The sequence below is a fragment of the Sphaeramia orbicularis genome, chromosome 1 (genome assembly GCF_902148855.1).
Source record: "Sphaeramia orbicularis chromosome 1, fSphaOr1.1, whole genome shotgun sequence".
Classification (NCBI taxonomy): Eukaryota; Metazoa; Chordata; class Actinopteri; order Kurtiformes; family Apogonidae; genus Sphaeramia; species Sphaeramia orbicularis.
Window position 1 is genome coordinate 32,025,719 of NC_043957.1, and position 14,918 is coordinate 32,040,636.

At 39.5% G+C, this 14,918-nt stretch overlaps 1 protein-coding gene across 2 annotated transcripts in view; it reads left to right on the forward strand.

Annotated features, from left to right (window-relative positions):
- Positions 1 to 14,918, forward strand: part of add3a (adducin 3 (gamma) a) — a 120,277-nt gene that overhangs the window by 25,852 nt on the left and 79,507 nt on the right. The window contains exon 1 of one of the 2 annotated variants that reach the window (XM_030135770.1): positions 11,336 to 11,651. The exons of the other annotated variant lie outside the window; for it this stretch is intronic. The gene's annotated coding sequence lies outside the window, so the exon portion shown is untranslated. Of the gene's footprint in view, positions 1 to 11,335; positions 11,652 to 14,918 lie in introns of those variants that run through there. 2 annotated transcript variants of the gene reach the window in all.

A 14,918-nucleotide genomic window follows, 5' to 3' on the forward strand; every position in this document is an offset into this window, starting at 1 on the left:
GTGTTCCAGATTTACGGTATATTTGAGTACTTATCTGCGTGTATGCCTCTGATTACTGCTGTAGCTCATGCTGGTTGTTATTGCTGTTTCATTCTATTTACCTGCACCTAATTCCAGTGCAAAAATGTGTAAATTATCATTTTACTGAACTTGGCACTGTATAATAATGCAAAGAAAATGTGTTTATTGCAACCATAGTGCACTACAAGCAGCACTACAGCATGAAATATAAGACGTGCTAGTAGGTCTGCCATGAATATCAGCCATTTAATTTTATATTGCAGAACTTAACTTTTTATTAGAGGTTTGTTTTGGTTATATTGTAGGGGTGCAATGGTACATAGGTTACAATCGTACTGCTCGGTACGCCCCTCATGGTTCTGTATGAGCATGTACCATGGTACGGCTCATTTGTCATTTTCAAATGATGTTCCTGACAACTTGCGTTTATATTAGAGCTTTGCAAGATGACTGACTTACAGAATTCTACTGTCATTGGTTGGAGCCAGACGTGCAGCCTGGCTAGAGCATTACATGTGGAGCCGGACACAGTGAGCCCTGGCCCCAGCTGCATGGTGGACCCTGGGCCAGGCCGAAAGCGACACGAGCCAGATGTAGCACGAACCGTGAGCCGGAAGTGGAGGACCCCAGCTCGAGTCAGACGCAGCGCACAGCCCTTCTACTTCCAACTACCCTTCTCAGTATTAACATTAGTATCCACATTAGTAAAACCTCTTCTGTTGTCGCCATGTTTGTTATTTTTGACTTTCTTATTCTTCCTCTTCTCCACAAACTTTACTCTCCTTCATGGTATTCGGCCAGTATGGTAGTTAAGAGTGGCAACCTCTGGTGGATTGATTGAGAAACGCTCATTCCAACGTACAGAACGCATGGAAGTATGAAGGCAGTGATGCGTGACAATGTTAGAAATTCACAAACCTATTTACATACGTAAAGGAACATAAATGAGCCTTAAGGCTCTCCATCAGCTCCCAGTTATGTTTCAGTGCACAGCCGGGCTCTGCGTCTGAACCGTACCAAACTGTGAACCATGACTCAAGAACACAATACATACCGAACCGTGGATAACCTGTATCATTGCATCCCTATTATATTGTCAAATAAAACCCAACATATGTCATTGTTGTGTTATTTTGTTTGGCTAACTTACTTTTCTCCCACATATTCTACAAAAATCTACCCAAATTTAGAGTCACAACAATCTTCAGCTTACATGTAAATCAGCCTGGACACGCACACACGCACGCACACACACATACACACACACACACACACACACACACACACACACACACACACACACACACACAAAGGACACTTAGCATTCATAAAATAGATAACAACTACATTATTTTAGTTTCTTTTTCACCTCACACCCAAAAAAATAACATTTTCATTGTGATGTGGACATGCTCAATAAACACATTGTAAAACACAGCCTGAAATGAATAAGAAAGTTAGTTTTATTTACACACACTCTACATTTACCCTCAGCATGTGCACATTTGGTCTTACAGATCAGGAGACATGGGTCATACAGTCTCACCATTTGTCAAATAATGAAGCTCCTGAGGCTGTTTCTTCAATGCTGCGACAATGATACGACAGTAATAAATAAACAATATTGTCGTAATCAGCATCTACGGAAACGCAATCAAATTAGGAGGCAGGTACTGTGTCATCCCTGCTCAGTGAGAGACATTTTAATCCCATTTAATATTGTTATAGTGTTCTCCAGCAAGTTTTTTCAGTTTAATTATTAGAAGGGACTCCACCACAGGATTCCCACTGTAGGTGACAGCTTTGTGAAGTGGACACGTTTGCCATTTACTGTGCAAACGACAGCTAAGCCATCTGTGTAAGCTCCTAACATTCCATTTATGAATTACAGGACAATAGTAAGTGGATTAACAGATATTGATGTGATCCCTTAATGAGTATCAGAGCACCTTTTATGATGTATTTGGATTACACTGATAGTAGTCTGTTCTAAAATGAATAATTTGTCATTTTCAGGTTCATGCAGTAAGAATCATCACGAAGTCCCATTTGTCTTTTTTTTTTTTTTTTGCTAAAAAAACACACACACACACACACACACACACACACACAAAAAAAAAAACCTCAGACCCACTGTCTTTCTTCTGTCCAGATCACCAACCTATCTCATTCCTGTGAGGCAGTCTAATGTGACTAATGTCTGTGAGGTAGAGCAGTAAATGTAACCAGGTAACAACAACACAACCAGGGATCGGAAAAATGACAGGCATGCATTCCTGGAAGTATTGAGGAAGTTGAAAAGATGAGCTGATGGCACGGCAGAAAAAAAAGAAACAATGAAAGAGAAAAGAGTTATAAAAAAAAAATAAAACCACAGCTGCTCAGTCGTTTAACTGGAGGACAGAAATTTCACTAAAGTCAAAACTTTCCACTGGTCATTTTCTTTCTGAACGTAGTGTTTTTCTGTTCTCCTTTAACCCCTTATTTGTCTTTTGTTTTCAGTCTTAATAAATAAATAAATAAATAAATAAATATACACACACATTTACTTTGTCATCTGTTCTTCTGTTCTCATCTTTCCCATTTCTCTTCTCTCTTGCACCTCCTTCAGTAAGACAAGCTGTCCTCTACACAGCAGACCAATACGGAGACGTCAGCATGTCCCACTGCAGGTCTTAGGGTTTTCACATATTAGCATGCATCCCAGCTCTGGCTTTTTTGTGAGTTTGTGAGCACAGTTTTGCACAGCACATACGAATATTTGAGCTAATGCGATAATTTTTTTCATTCAGCTGTTTAAAATTCCATGTTTTTTCACTATTTCTAAATCTCTTTGCAGAACAGATTTATTGAAAGTCCAAATACACTTTGATACTTGTTAATGATTTTTTTTTTTTAATCTATTTGCGGCATTTCAGTTATGACACAGTGAAATCACACCAACTCCATCAGTTAAAGACAAACTCAACCACGTGATGTTCAGGGTTCCTGCGGGGTCTTAAAAAGTCTTGAATTTACAATTATGCATTTAATACCTTAAAAAAGTCTTTAAAAGGTGTTCAAAAAATTTGTTGTGACGTGCATTGTGGGAAGCAGAGCTCCATGCAGCTGCATTATGGCTGCAGTGGCAACAAACATGGAAATAGCTTCATTGCCTCTTAGTACTGCAGCTGCGTGGAGCTCCGCTCCCCACAAAGCACGTTATGACAAATTTCTGAAAATGCCCGAGTGACCTTCCGGCTTTGTTTGTAAACAAATGGATTGTTTATGGTGGAGTACACTTCAAAATTGTTGACCGTGAGGGAAGAGATTCAGGTCCTTATTCATGGAAAGACTTACGGATTTGTGATACTTAGGCTTTGACTTGGGTTTTACAGATTGGATGAAAAATTGGTAACGAAAGTCATATACAGCTTTAAAAAGTCTTAAATGTAACTTTTCGAAACCTGTAGGAACCCTGGTTATTGGAACCAGTATATTATCCTCTGCAGGACCTGCAGGGCAGCAGAGGTCTTCAGTGGTGCAACAATTTACTGCAGTGATGGGCAGCTGTTGTTGGGCACAGACAGTGATACAGAGCCAATAAAAGACTGTAGGCAGTCATCCAGGCTGATGGATTTCCTACAGGGTGTAAACCATAAAAGGCGTGCACCACTTGGACTGTAAGGGAGTCTCTTTGGTGGAAATCATAAAAGACTGGGCATGTCTGCATCTCACAATGGGGTAATAATGTTCAGCCCAGCCCTACTGCATAACTGGGGTTGAGCTTATGACAAGTATATTCTTGTCATCTGTGTCAAACAATTTTGGTTTTAAATTCTGAACATCTAATGTGTCGATGTCCAAGTAACGTTTTGAGCTGAGATGTTTGTATGAAGAAGTCAGTAACAAGAATCGTTCCTATATCATTCTGAGAAAGGTCAAGTTCACTGACCGACAGACTGAAGGCCCAAGAGACACAGACAGTTGGCTTTGATTTGTGGTCACAGTGCACTTCTATATGAATCAAATGGACTGTTTCCAGGGACAGAACGACCACACTGATTTGTAGTGACACACTGTTTTAATTATAATCAGAATGGGTGTTTCCCTGATAAATAACAGTGAATCACAAGTTTTGACAGCAGCTGGAGGAGGAGTTTGGCTGGTGTGTACTTTGGTGTGTTTGTTACACTCATATGTGTGTGATTTGTTGTTGCTCTGTTTGTAGTTGTGACAAGTTCGTAGAAAGAGTTCTGATCTTGTTACAGCGGTTGTATATCTTTAGCTTTATGGTTGTCTGTCTGTGTGCCATGGTTTTGCGGTTGAGTGTGTGTTTGACTCTGTTCTTGGTCACATGGTGCGTCTTGTAATCATTAGGCGCATCCCAGTGAAATGCAGTGTGGTTGCATTTGGCCACATCTTGACCACATAAACAAACAAACAAACAAACGTGTGCACACATATAGAAAGGCTGCAGTTTTTTTTTTGTTCTTGTTATTTTGTTCTTAAACATATGGAGTATACTGTATGTGCATTCAGTTAAGTGTGTGGAAACACAGGCATATATATGTGCATATACATATGTACGAACAGTCAAAAACTCACACAGATTCACTTTCAGCTCTGGTGGCCTGTGAGGCTTTTGTAGTGCTGAGAGGCCACAAACGATAGCTTTGTGCTCAGGGAGGCTGGGAAAGTTGGACGGCAACGCTCGCACACAGACACACACTTACTTTGGCAGTGTCAAACCAATGCACAGTTCTGCCTAACTCAATGGGCTGATTCATTAGAGCCTCCTCATGACACTAAAGGAGAAAATGGACATGTAGTAATGGGAGGACGGGAAGACTCGGCACTCTGTTGAGCTGTAACACTCCTGACATGTCCTGCCTACTGTCGGGTCACTTTAACAGAAAAAGACACTACAAAATATTTGGATGTTGGATACTAAAAATAGCATATCTTTATCACATTACTTTATGGGTAGAAACATTAGTGAAATTAGTGTAAATTGATTTATTTGGGTCAGGCACACCATCTGCCCAGTCCATTATGGGCTTATAAGACACTATTTAATCAGTAAAGAAAAGCAAAACCAGAACAACATAAACCACATAGAATCCTAAACAAACAGACCTTACTAATTTTTTCTCCAAGCTTTAGAAACACTCCTCATCGCTGCACAGAAAAACTCTGGATTATGGAGAAATATTTCATAAAATAAATATATTCTTAACTTGTCATCTTAAGGGCTATGCAGTGGATAATGGTTTTTACAAAGGTCAACTTGTAAGGCCAGAGGAAGGGGTCCAATCAGCGGCACTGCTACCAATTGTGAGCCCCATAAAAGGTAAATGTTGTGAGCCCTTTCATAAAATTCAGTATCTTGTTGATCTGTGTTAGTGGGGAGGGGGGCGATCCATACATAATGTCACTTACGCTAGCAGGAAAAAAAAACTGAAACTGAACATGCTTTCAACATCCGACTCCCGACTTCTACGCCTCTCTTATACAGCAGATCTTGCACGAAATTTTCAGAACTTCTAACCCGTATCCACTAGACCCCCTCCACTGCTCTATGGGCCCCCCAACAAATGCTGAGCCCCATGAATTTGTCATGTCATGCCGCGTCTTCCATCTTCGGGTTGGTTCTGCTGCCTGTCACTACCAGATCAACTGCCCATTTGCGCATGCGTGACAGGAACTCTACTTGGACAAACTGCTCCAAATGCATTGCCAGAGACATTCAGAGTCATTCTGCGCTCCATATGGGTTAATTGCTTTAAAATTTTTAATCAGATTAATCAGGATGATGGATTAATCTGCGCTAACATGTTAATTTTGACAGCCCTAATATCAATATAAATTCTCATGGATATTGTTGCACTTTATTCAAACACTGTTATTTAAGGAATACAAATACTGTCTCTGTTTATCCTTGTGTCTTTGGTGTCTTTGTCTCTGCTCTTTTGAGTCTTGAAGGTGTGTTGTTGGTTTTTTATTTGTACTGTTAATGCATCCTGTCTGATTGACCCCACTATTGTGAAGTATTGTACATGTATTTGAATAATATTTTCCTGTTAGATACCCAAAACGCTCAGATTTGTTCTCTAAATTAGAACACACACCTCCAGTCTGATGCACAATATTTGCTTTTGTTGTGGATAATTTCTTTACTGTAGTGTCATTATAACTAACATTAAATTGCTTCATCCAGACATCATTCTATCATATTTTAGTAGCTGGTTTATCCAAAACCCCTAATTTAAAGGGTAATGACAACCACTATTCATTATTCACAAAGTAGCAGATGAAAATTAAATTAATTCATTTTCTTTGAGAGGATTTATTTTTTCAAAGGCTGCTTTATCATTACTCTGTCTGGCAGCCAGCAGTGGAAATGAGCTGTGGAGTGGTGTGGGTGTTGTAAGTAACGATACTTGGCAGCGAGCTGTGTTTGTCTGGATCTCTCCCTTTCTGTCTCCGTTGGAGTCAAGCGGACTTAAAGCTTAGGGCTCATGTTGACGAGGGGCCCTCGCAGCACAAACACCCCCCCCCCCCCCCCATACTTTTGATATGTATGAGTGTCAGAGTTTGATTTCTTGTCTTAACCTCTCCCTCTGGACGGCGTGGAAGATTAGGTGGGATCTTTACTTTTACGGCCTTTTGTACATAGATGACTTTTATGACTTTGCCAAATCTGACATCATTATTTCGAGGCTAACAGTGTGTATACTGTTGAGGTTTCAGGCATATACACTACAAACAAAAAGTTAAGGATATTTTTAATTTTTGGGCTATTTTTTTTTCAGTTGGGATTCTTGCACAGCGCTTTTTACTTTTTGTTAGTGAATTGAATTGAAACACATTGTTTTAATGACCAGACAGTTTTATTTACAAATGGCAAAAATGACCAAAAAAAAAGGAAATATCCTTAACTTTTTGTTTGTAGTGTAGTTGCTGTAAAACTAATGTGTCACTCTTTCACACAACAGGCTCTCATTTAAAAAAATTGAGATTATCGAATTTCATGTCTTAAAGCCCTGCAAAACATGCTCTAAATATCACATGGTTGCAATGCATTTTGACCATAATGAGCTCCCCCTGACTTTGTGCCAGACGTGGACTCATTAGCTGAAACACTATGTCTACCTCTGTCATATGGTGTTACAGTCAATATGGGAATTAAGAGACCCCTCCCCCTAACACCAAATGGGTCAAGCATCTCGACGTGCCACAATATGAAGTAAAGGCTGCCTCAGGACATAGTTCAACCCCAAACAAAGAAACATAAATCCTGTTGATTAAAAAAAAAAAAAAATCTTGGGGCAATTTATTTGTGCATTGTCGGGTTCAGTTACTACAGAATATGACATGCTCATGAATAATTATAATGATGATTGCCAGCATCTATAACTATGAAATAAGAAACTTCATAAAGCCAAACCTCATGAACATATACTGATTCACTGTGATACCGGGCTTCCTGCATCACTGCAGCTCTACCACACACACACACACACACACACATACACACACATACACACACACACCCACACCCACACACACACACACACACACACTGCTGGACTAAGGCCAGTATAGGCCACTGCAGGTAAATCCTAACACTTCCTTTTTTTTCCTCTTTCAGGGGATTTTCATTAACATCAGTGGTTAATGTTCCTTGTAGTACTCAGGCCTTTGTAGGGAGAACAATTCTTTCTAAATGGCAAATAAAAACACCCCTCCTTTTATTATTACTGTATTCTCATTGATGTTGCAGTATGTGGGTTTGTCTTTTTCTGCAGCTCTTGGCAGTGACACAGTTTGTTTTTCATCGGAAAAACTCTTCAAATTTTTCCCACAACGAACTGTCAGCAACATTATTGTTCATGCTGACTGTAGATTGGACAAAATTGAATAACATCATAAACATGGCCAAATGAAAATAATAAAATAAAGAGTAATGCGATTAATCAGATCGAATACACAGAATTGCTGGTTTGATGGAGTAAACAGCGTAGCAGAAATTGGCTGTTTTGATATTCTGATTTAGGGCTTTTTCCATATGGAGTGACTAAGACTGGACATATGCCCCTATTATTCTGGTTTTATGAGCATTCGTTGAACATGTATACAGCACATTCAGAATATGCATCTCATACTCTAGGTCGCAACACATGTTCCCTGTTCATTCAGCTGGAATAGAGGCTAAGGTCCCCTATAGTAGAAATGCACAGGGAAAAGTCCTGTTTGGAAGTAGAAACGCATCTACTGTTAAACATATTGTTGGAGGCTATCAACAACTTTATGGATATGAGCAAATATTGAAAATAGTGGCTTGTGATTTTTCAAGAGGGTCAGAGATGGCTGTGTTTGCATAGTGGAATACCTGCCATCAGTGGAGACTTTCTTTGTAAATAGGAATACTGGAAAAATCTCCACTTTCCTGAGCAATTTAAACAACATGTTTAGATTTTGTCCATTTTGTGCAATGTAAACATAGTGATGAAGTGTGTTTTCAGAAATATATTTAATATAAAGTTTATCATTGGAAAATGTGAAATACAAAAAAACAAAAAAACAAAAAAAAAACACGTCCTAAATTAAGTAAAGTAAGTTTTTTCACTAATCTGAGATAGTTTTAGCCTTTCACAAAAATGTATAAATCTATAGTAGGGAAAATGGAAATGCGTTTTTGTAGCATGTAAAGTCATGTGATTGATCAGGTGACCAATTAGCTGTTTGCTGCATATTTTCATATATCGCAATAGGCAAGGCAAGGCAGATTTATTTGTATAGCACAATTCATACACAGGGCAATTCACAGTACTTTGCAAAAATGTGAACTGATGATACAATGAAATTATCCACTTAATTTCTCTAAAACTCTTTATGAAAATGCATATAATTAGCATTTTTCTTTTTATGACTTTTAACCTGAAAATCACTTAATGCTTTGTGGAAAGGCATTCACTGTCTACTTGTTGAGTATCAGAGCTGAATAATATAAAATAAGTTTTTGTGAATGAAGAGACACTGTCAGACAAACATTTTATCATTACATGATTTACAGTAAATTAATGTTACTATCATATGCGTAGATCATATGGATTAGTGCGGTAGGTGTATGCACACATATAATTACATACAGAGCAGATTTATATCCTTCCAGTGAATTTAGAGCTATCTCTACATGAACTATATAATTACCTCCAAATGTGGGTGCTTAGTAAGGTATAGTTTAAAAGCACCATCTGCCATTTTCACTGTGTTCTTCTTCATCCTTGTCTTTCCACACCTTAAAAAAGTTATTGTAGAAAGTTACAACTAGAAATCCATCTCATAAATAATCTAGATGTGCATCCTTTTTTAACCCATCCAAAGTGCTGGGCCCCTGCACATTTCACTCAAATATGTGCTAATGTTAGACCAGGCATCCAGCTACAGCTATGCTGCAGGAGGCCAGAGGGTGAGGTTTATTCTGGGACAGGTATGCACTGTCTGAGAGAGCTGGAAGAAGGACATGGGAGTGGATGTAGTACCACTTCACAAGTGTAATATATGTGTAATATCCTCTATAGGAAATGCATTTGTTTGTGTTTTTATCTGAAGAGTCCAGGAGGAGTTATATTACTGAGGATCATTCTTTTTCATATATTAACTGAGTTTCTCCCGGTTCAGCTGGAATGCACCACTACAAAATATTTTCCATTGTAGGAAGTTTACTGCTTTCAGACCTGATTAACGATTGATCCTCTCTTCACAGATGTAGTGTGACAAACATAAAACAACACACACCAGCCAGATTAGCAAAGTAAGTAGGGAATCCCTGCTATTTACAGACTGACATCTGGGTATACAGTAGCTTAGCTGGACTGTGTCTCTCCTTAACTCCCTCTCTATTTCTCTTCCTACTTGAATAATTGATTCTGAATTGATTTAGGCTCAGCTGGCTTACTCGTTTTTTCTGCAGGGCTTGGAAAGGAGTTGTATTTTTGCTTCCTATAATTATTGTCTGCCTCCTTTCTGTACTAGTCAGCAATAAAGCCTGTTTTACCCTCCAAATGGAAGCTTTTCCAAGGAAACTGCAATTAAAAATTCATTTGAGATTTGTTTGTCGCTCTGTCTGCCCATAAATTACACACACCGACAATTTGCATTTACATGAGGGAGTGTAAATGTCAAAGGGGCTGAGGACCTGTGGAAAATGATTCAAGCTTCTTACAAGCTATTGGAAGTTGAAATGAAGCGTCTAAAAATGTCATCACAGACTTTATTTAGTCTGGTTAGAGGAGAAAAGTTTGGAGAAAAGGGGGAAGAATGTAACCATAACTCCTCAGTTAAACGAAGCATGGACGGTCGGTGTGAAGTCAGTGGGTAAGCCTTTCACACGCTAATTTAATGTCATTCCCGTGTCGTCTTTTTTTATCACCTCAGTTAACAAATTGACCTAACCACAATGACGTGACAAAACTAAAGAGAATGAACAATCCACGTCCTGTGTAAGTTATTTGAAATACAGCTTATATACTTATTTTCTTACAATGACAAGGCACATAGCAGCAATGTTTATTATAATCTAAATGCTTAGTGTATGAAGAATTCTATGAAAATTCACCAGTATCCAAAGAGCAGAGTCACTATGGCTTTCTTTCTTTTATTGTTTTGGTCAAATCCCTCTTCTGTTTTTGTTTTTACACAGGGAGATTCCTTGCTTTTGAAAGTTGTTAAGCTGCAATAAGGTGAAGTGTTGGGTGTCTTTGGAGGAGTGAAAGGGAGGGAAACAGAGGGAGGGAACAGCTCTCTTTCAGACCTGGCTGAAAGCAGCTGTGGCATTTTTGTATGCCGCTCATAGACTTCTGACTATGTAGCTGAGGTGATTGAACACTAAGAAAAGAAATGTGGAGATTGGAGCTGATGAATGACAAGTTTATGGAAGCAAACGGAGGAAGAAAGGAAAGAGAAAGCAGAGAGATGAGGGGAAAATCCGATAAGTGTTTGCATTTTAGAGGACTTTTACTTTTCATTTCAGCCTGATCCTGCCTCTCACATCCCTTAAGTCTAGAACTGGATACTTTATCAGAAATGAAGACGACTGAAGAAAAGGAAGAAGAGATGATGGCAAAAAAACACCCCTGAATGCTTTGAGTTTTTTTCCACAAAGGATCACTGAAGCCCCCTGAGGGGATGGGACCCTGTCACCCTGGATGTTGTGTGCGAATTCAAATCAGGTTTGCCCCTCCCCCTTCCCCCTCTGCAACCCCCGCCACCATCAGTACCCTCTGAATTCCCCTCTGCATACTTGTTAGTCAGATGCAGCCCCTGCAGCAGATAAGTTGTGTTTTCTATCAGTGTTGCAGTCCACACAAAACCAGATAAAGCAGACCGGCTCCTGCTTTAGTGAGGAAGGAAGAGCACTGAATTAAAAAAAAAAAAAAAAAGCAGGTGGGCGGAGCTTTGGGGAAAGAGGGCAGCCGGAGCAACAGTTTTGCACTGCGTTTGGCTACAATGGGAGAGGCGTGTTAGAAAGAGAGAGAGCACAGCAGTTCAGGCACAAGAGTCGCTGCAGTGCAGGTGGATCGCAGCCGACTGCTGAAGAGGAAGATCCGGTGGGAGCAGCATAACTCTAATTGGCTGTCCAGCAGGTTTGTGTTTCAGCTTCTTTGCAGTATTAGCTGATTATTTCGAGGTTTGTGCTTGTAAAGACAGACTTTTGTGTGACTGATATAAAGGATGCAGTGTTCTCCACCATCAGGGCTGCTGTCTCTGCTGTCCACTCTGCAGTTGTTCCAGCACCAAGCAAAATGTCACATGCATTCAGCTTTTCATTACTGAAGCATGGGTGGGTTTTTCTTTTTGCTGAGGTGTAAAAGTTCAAGCTACACAAGAAAGTTTTAAGCGGGCAGGAGAAATGAACCTTTAAGCTCCGGTTGCTTCAGTGGGTCCATTGCAGGATGAAATCACAGAGGCCCTCTTCCCTCCTTTTAGATTGAGAGTCCTTTTACTGTGGAGAAGAATAGAGCTGGAGCTGTGAATGGGCCTGAGATAGCTTTTCTGTGTGTATAAGAGAGGTGCCGCCCTCTCAAGTGTCAGCATGCTTTAGTTGGTGGGTGGTGGGGGGTAGATTCATGTGCTTGTAGTTTGCTGAGGGGGCTGGGGTTTGAGCATTTGGATTCTGTTGATAAAGAGAAGAATCATTACCTGTATCTGGTCCTTCACTTTTACAAAATGACTTATTAGAAAAAAAAAAAAAAGTTCTGAATCTCTGTCCCATTTCTCTCATTTTTGCCTCCTGAGGGAAAAGAGCGATACAGTAACATTCTCTACTCGATCTGTCTTTTCATAGGTGTCTGTTTACTATTGACCGAGCAGTGATAAGTAGCTTGTTTCTATTTTTGGCTGTTGTTTTCCGGGTGCTCCCATGAAAAGCCTTCTTTCATACTGGATAACTGAGCAACTGACGGGAAACTTTGCGGTTCGGTTGATCTTTGTTCATGTTGTTACTTGTTTTGCAGCCCCTGTATTTGCTGCTCACCCTGGCAGCAGTTTATTTCGATTTTACTTTGCTGGAGGTGTTTTGCATGATGGAGGAGCTGCATTCCAAACCTGAAGGTTATAAAACATTTCTTGGAAAATTTCAAAACAAGAAGAGAAAATCTGTGTCGGATTTTGGCTCAATCCACAACATAACACATACAGTAGTTGCTTAAGTTTCCTCCCTGGTGTGTATTTCATCTGACAGCAGGCTGCAGTCGCCCACAGGAACATAGAGTGAATGAAATATGAAGGAGATGTATGGCTGAGATGAATCTTGCTTGTGCTGCATTTGTTTATGAGGTGGAGTAATATTTCAACATGGATTTGTTTTCTATACAACTAGCCCACGCATCCTGGAGTGCAGTAAAACACATCTCTGTATGACTGTATTAAGACAGTAGAAATATTATGCAGTGATGTATAAATATTTATTATGTTAAAGTGAAAGTGTGCTCATAGCAATTCTTGACTTGTGACGCTCACAGCTGAAGTGTTTTCATCCTCTGGCAAATCAACCCTGACGTGCTGTCATGATTTGGCATTTCATTGTTGCAGTAACAAAGTCTGATGGCTTCACATCAGAATCACAGACACCTGCGTCCATCTCCTCACGTGGTGATCACATGCACATACGTTCATTTGTCCTAATTTTCTCACCTATGGTCTTTACAGCTTCAACTAGTGATCCCAGTTTTGTTTTTTAAAAATATAGTGTTTATGTGGAGGATTTTTGATGAGCTGTTTCATGAATAATCTGCCAAAAACTGTTACATTTATACATTTTTATTCCATTAATAACCAAAAGCCTGAACAGATTAAGGATTTTCTTGATGTCATACAGTAAAAATGTAAGTTTTACAGATACTGTAACATGCAAAGTTTTAGCATTAGCTTTAAAAATAGATAAAGCTGATTGATTATCAAAATAGACGACAGTTAATTGACTAATCATTGGATATTAATTTTATCTTCTGTTGGCGGCACAAGTCATATCCCAAACAACAGATGAGAATGGAGATGATCTTCATGATTATGTAAAATAATTGTGGCTCACATAGCCAAGATGCTATGAAGATGTTATGTAATAATTGTGACCAGTGTAAAATTCAGCATGTCTTTTTTTGTTTGCTTCAAATCAGAGTTCTGAGTATACAGTGTTGGTTACAACAGCAACCTAATGTGACAATGTAAGACTAAAAAGTGTAATTACTTAAGTTTAAATGTTTTACTTGAGCTATTACATCATATTGCATCCTATAGTTTGGTGTGGGCCTTCCTGATCCATTCATGAAAGATATGGGAATTTGTTGATAAATTCTTATTTTCCTGAGCATTTTCACAGGTGTTACTTAAAATATTATTTGAAATCGACTCTGTTTGTAGTTATAAAATAAGTCTGCATGCACATCCGGCTTCCATGGCTTTAGCTGCCATGGCGATGGCTTCAAATACTAAAATGTCTCCTCAAATATTTGCCCAGAGAGGCAATAAAACTGGACCGTTGCAGCAGGCTTTGTTCGGTCCTCATCATTTGGCCGTTTTTTGCAAGTTTTCTCATTGTTTTAGGAATGCATTTGTGTGCAGCACCGATGAAGAAAATATTGCTTGCTTCAGGCTGGATGATTTGCAGTCCTGTTGGCCTTGATTTCCTCTCCTGAGGCAAATGTGTATCTATCTGAATTCAACACCACATGCTTGCTCTCTGGTCAAGGTTTGGGAGATTTATCTTCTTGCAAATTAAGACAGGCTTCCCAGAGTTCCAGCTGACTTATTGCACTTTCACCCTAGACATATACTTTGATAAGATTTTAACAGAAGTTACATCTCCCCATGCTGAGGCTGTGTAGGTGAACACACAGCTCTGCCACGGTGAAGTATTGTCCTGGTGTCTAAATCAACCCCGCTGACCCAGCACCTCTCCAGTTTCTCTCCTTATGTTTCCACTCGAGGAGCGACAATAGATCATGATTGTGTGAGTCTGTGCATGCATGTGTGTGTGTGTACTTGTCTGACTATCTTTGTAGGAACCATTGTAAGGTTTTAAACTTTTGAAGTTACATTCTGATCTTCTGATCAAAGTAAGCACATTTTAACTGGTCCTCACTTTGATGTGCATCTATTAAAGGTGTATTCAGACTTTGGTGTTGTGGTTAGGGTTTGGATAAGGCAGTTTTGATTACACGAAGGGATGCATTATGTCAAAGAGTGTCCCCACCAAGCTGTTTTTGTACATTGTGTGTGTAAAATAGCTTGGCTAGCCTGTGTGCAGTTATGTCATACAGCATGGTTTCCAGCTGTCCAAGTCAGCTGCACTTAATTTTGCCTTTAAGAAAGTCATCCAGTCACATTTTGTGTGTGTTGCCATTGTTTACCGA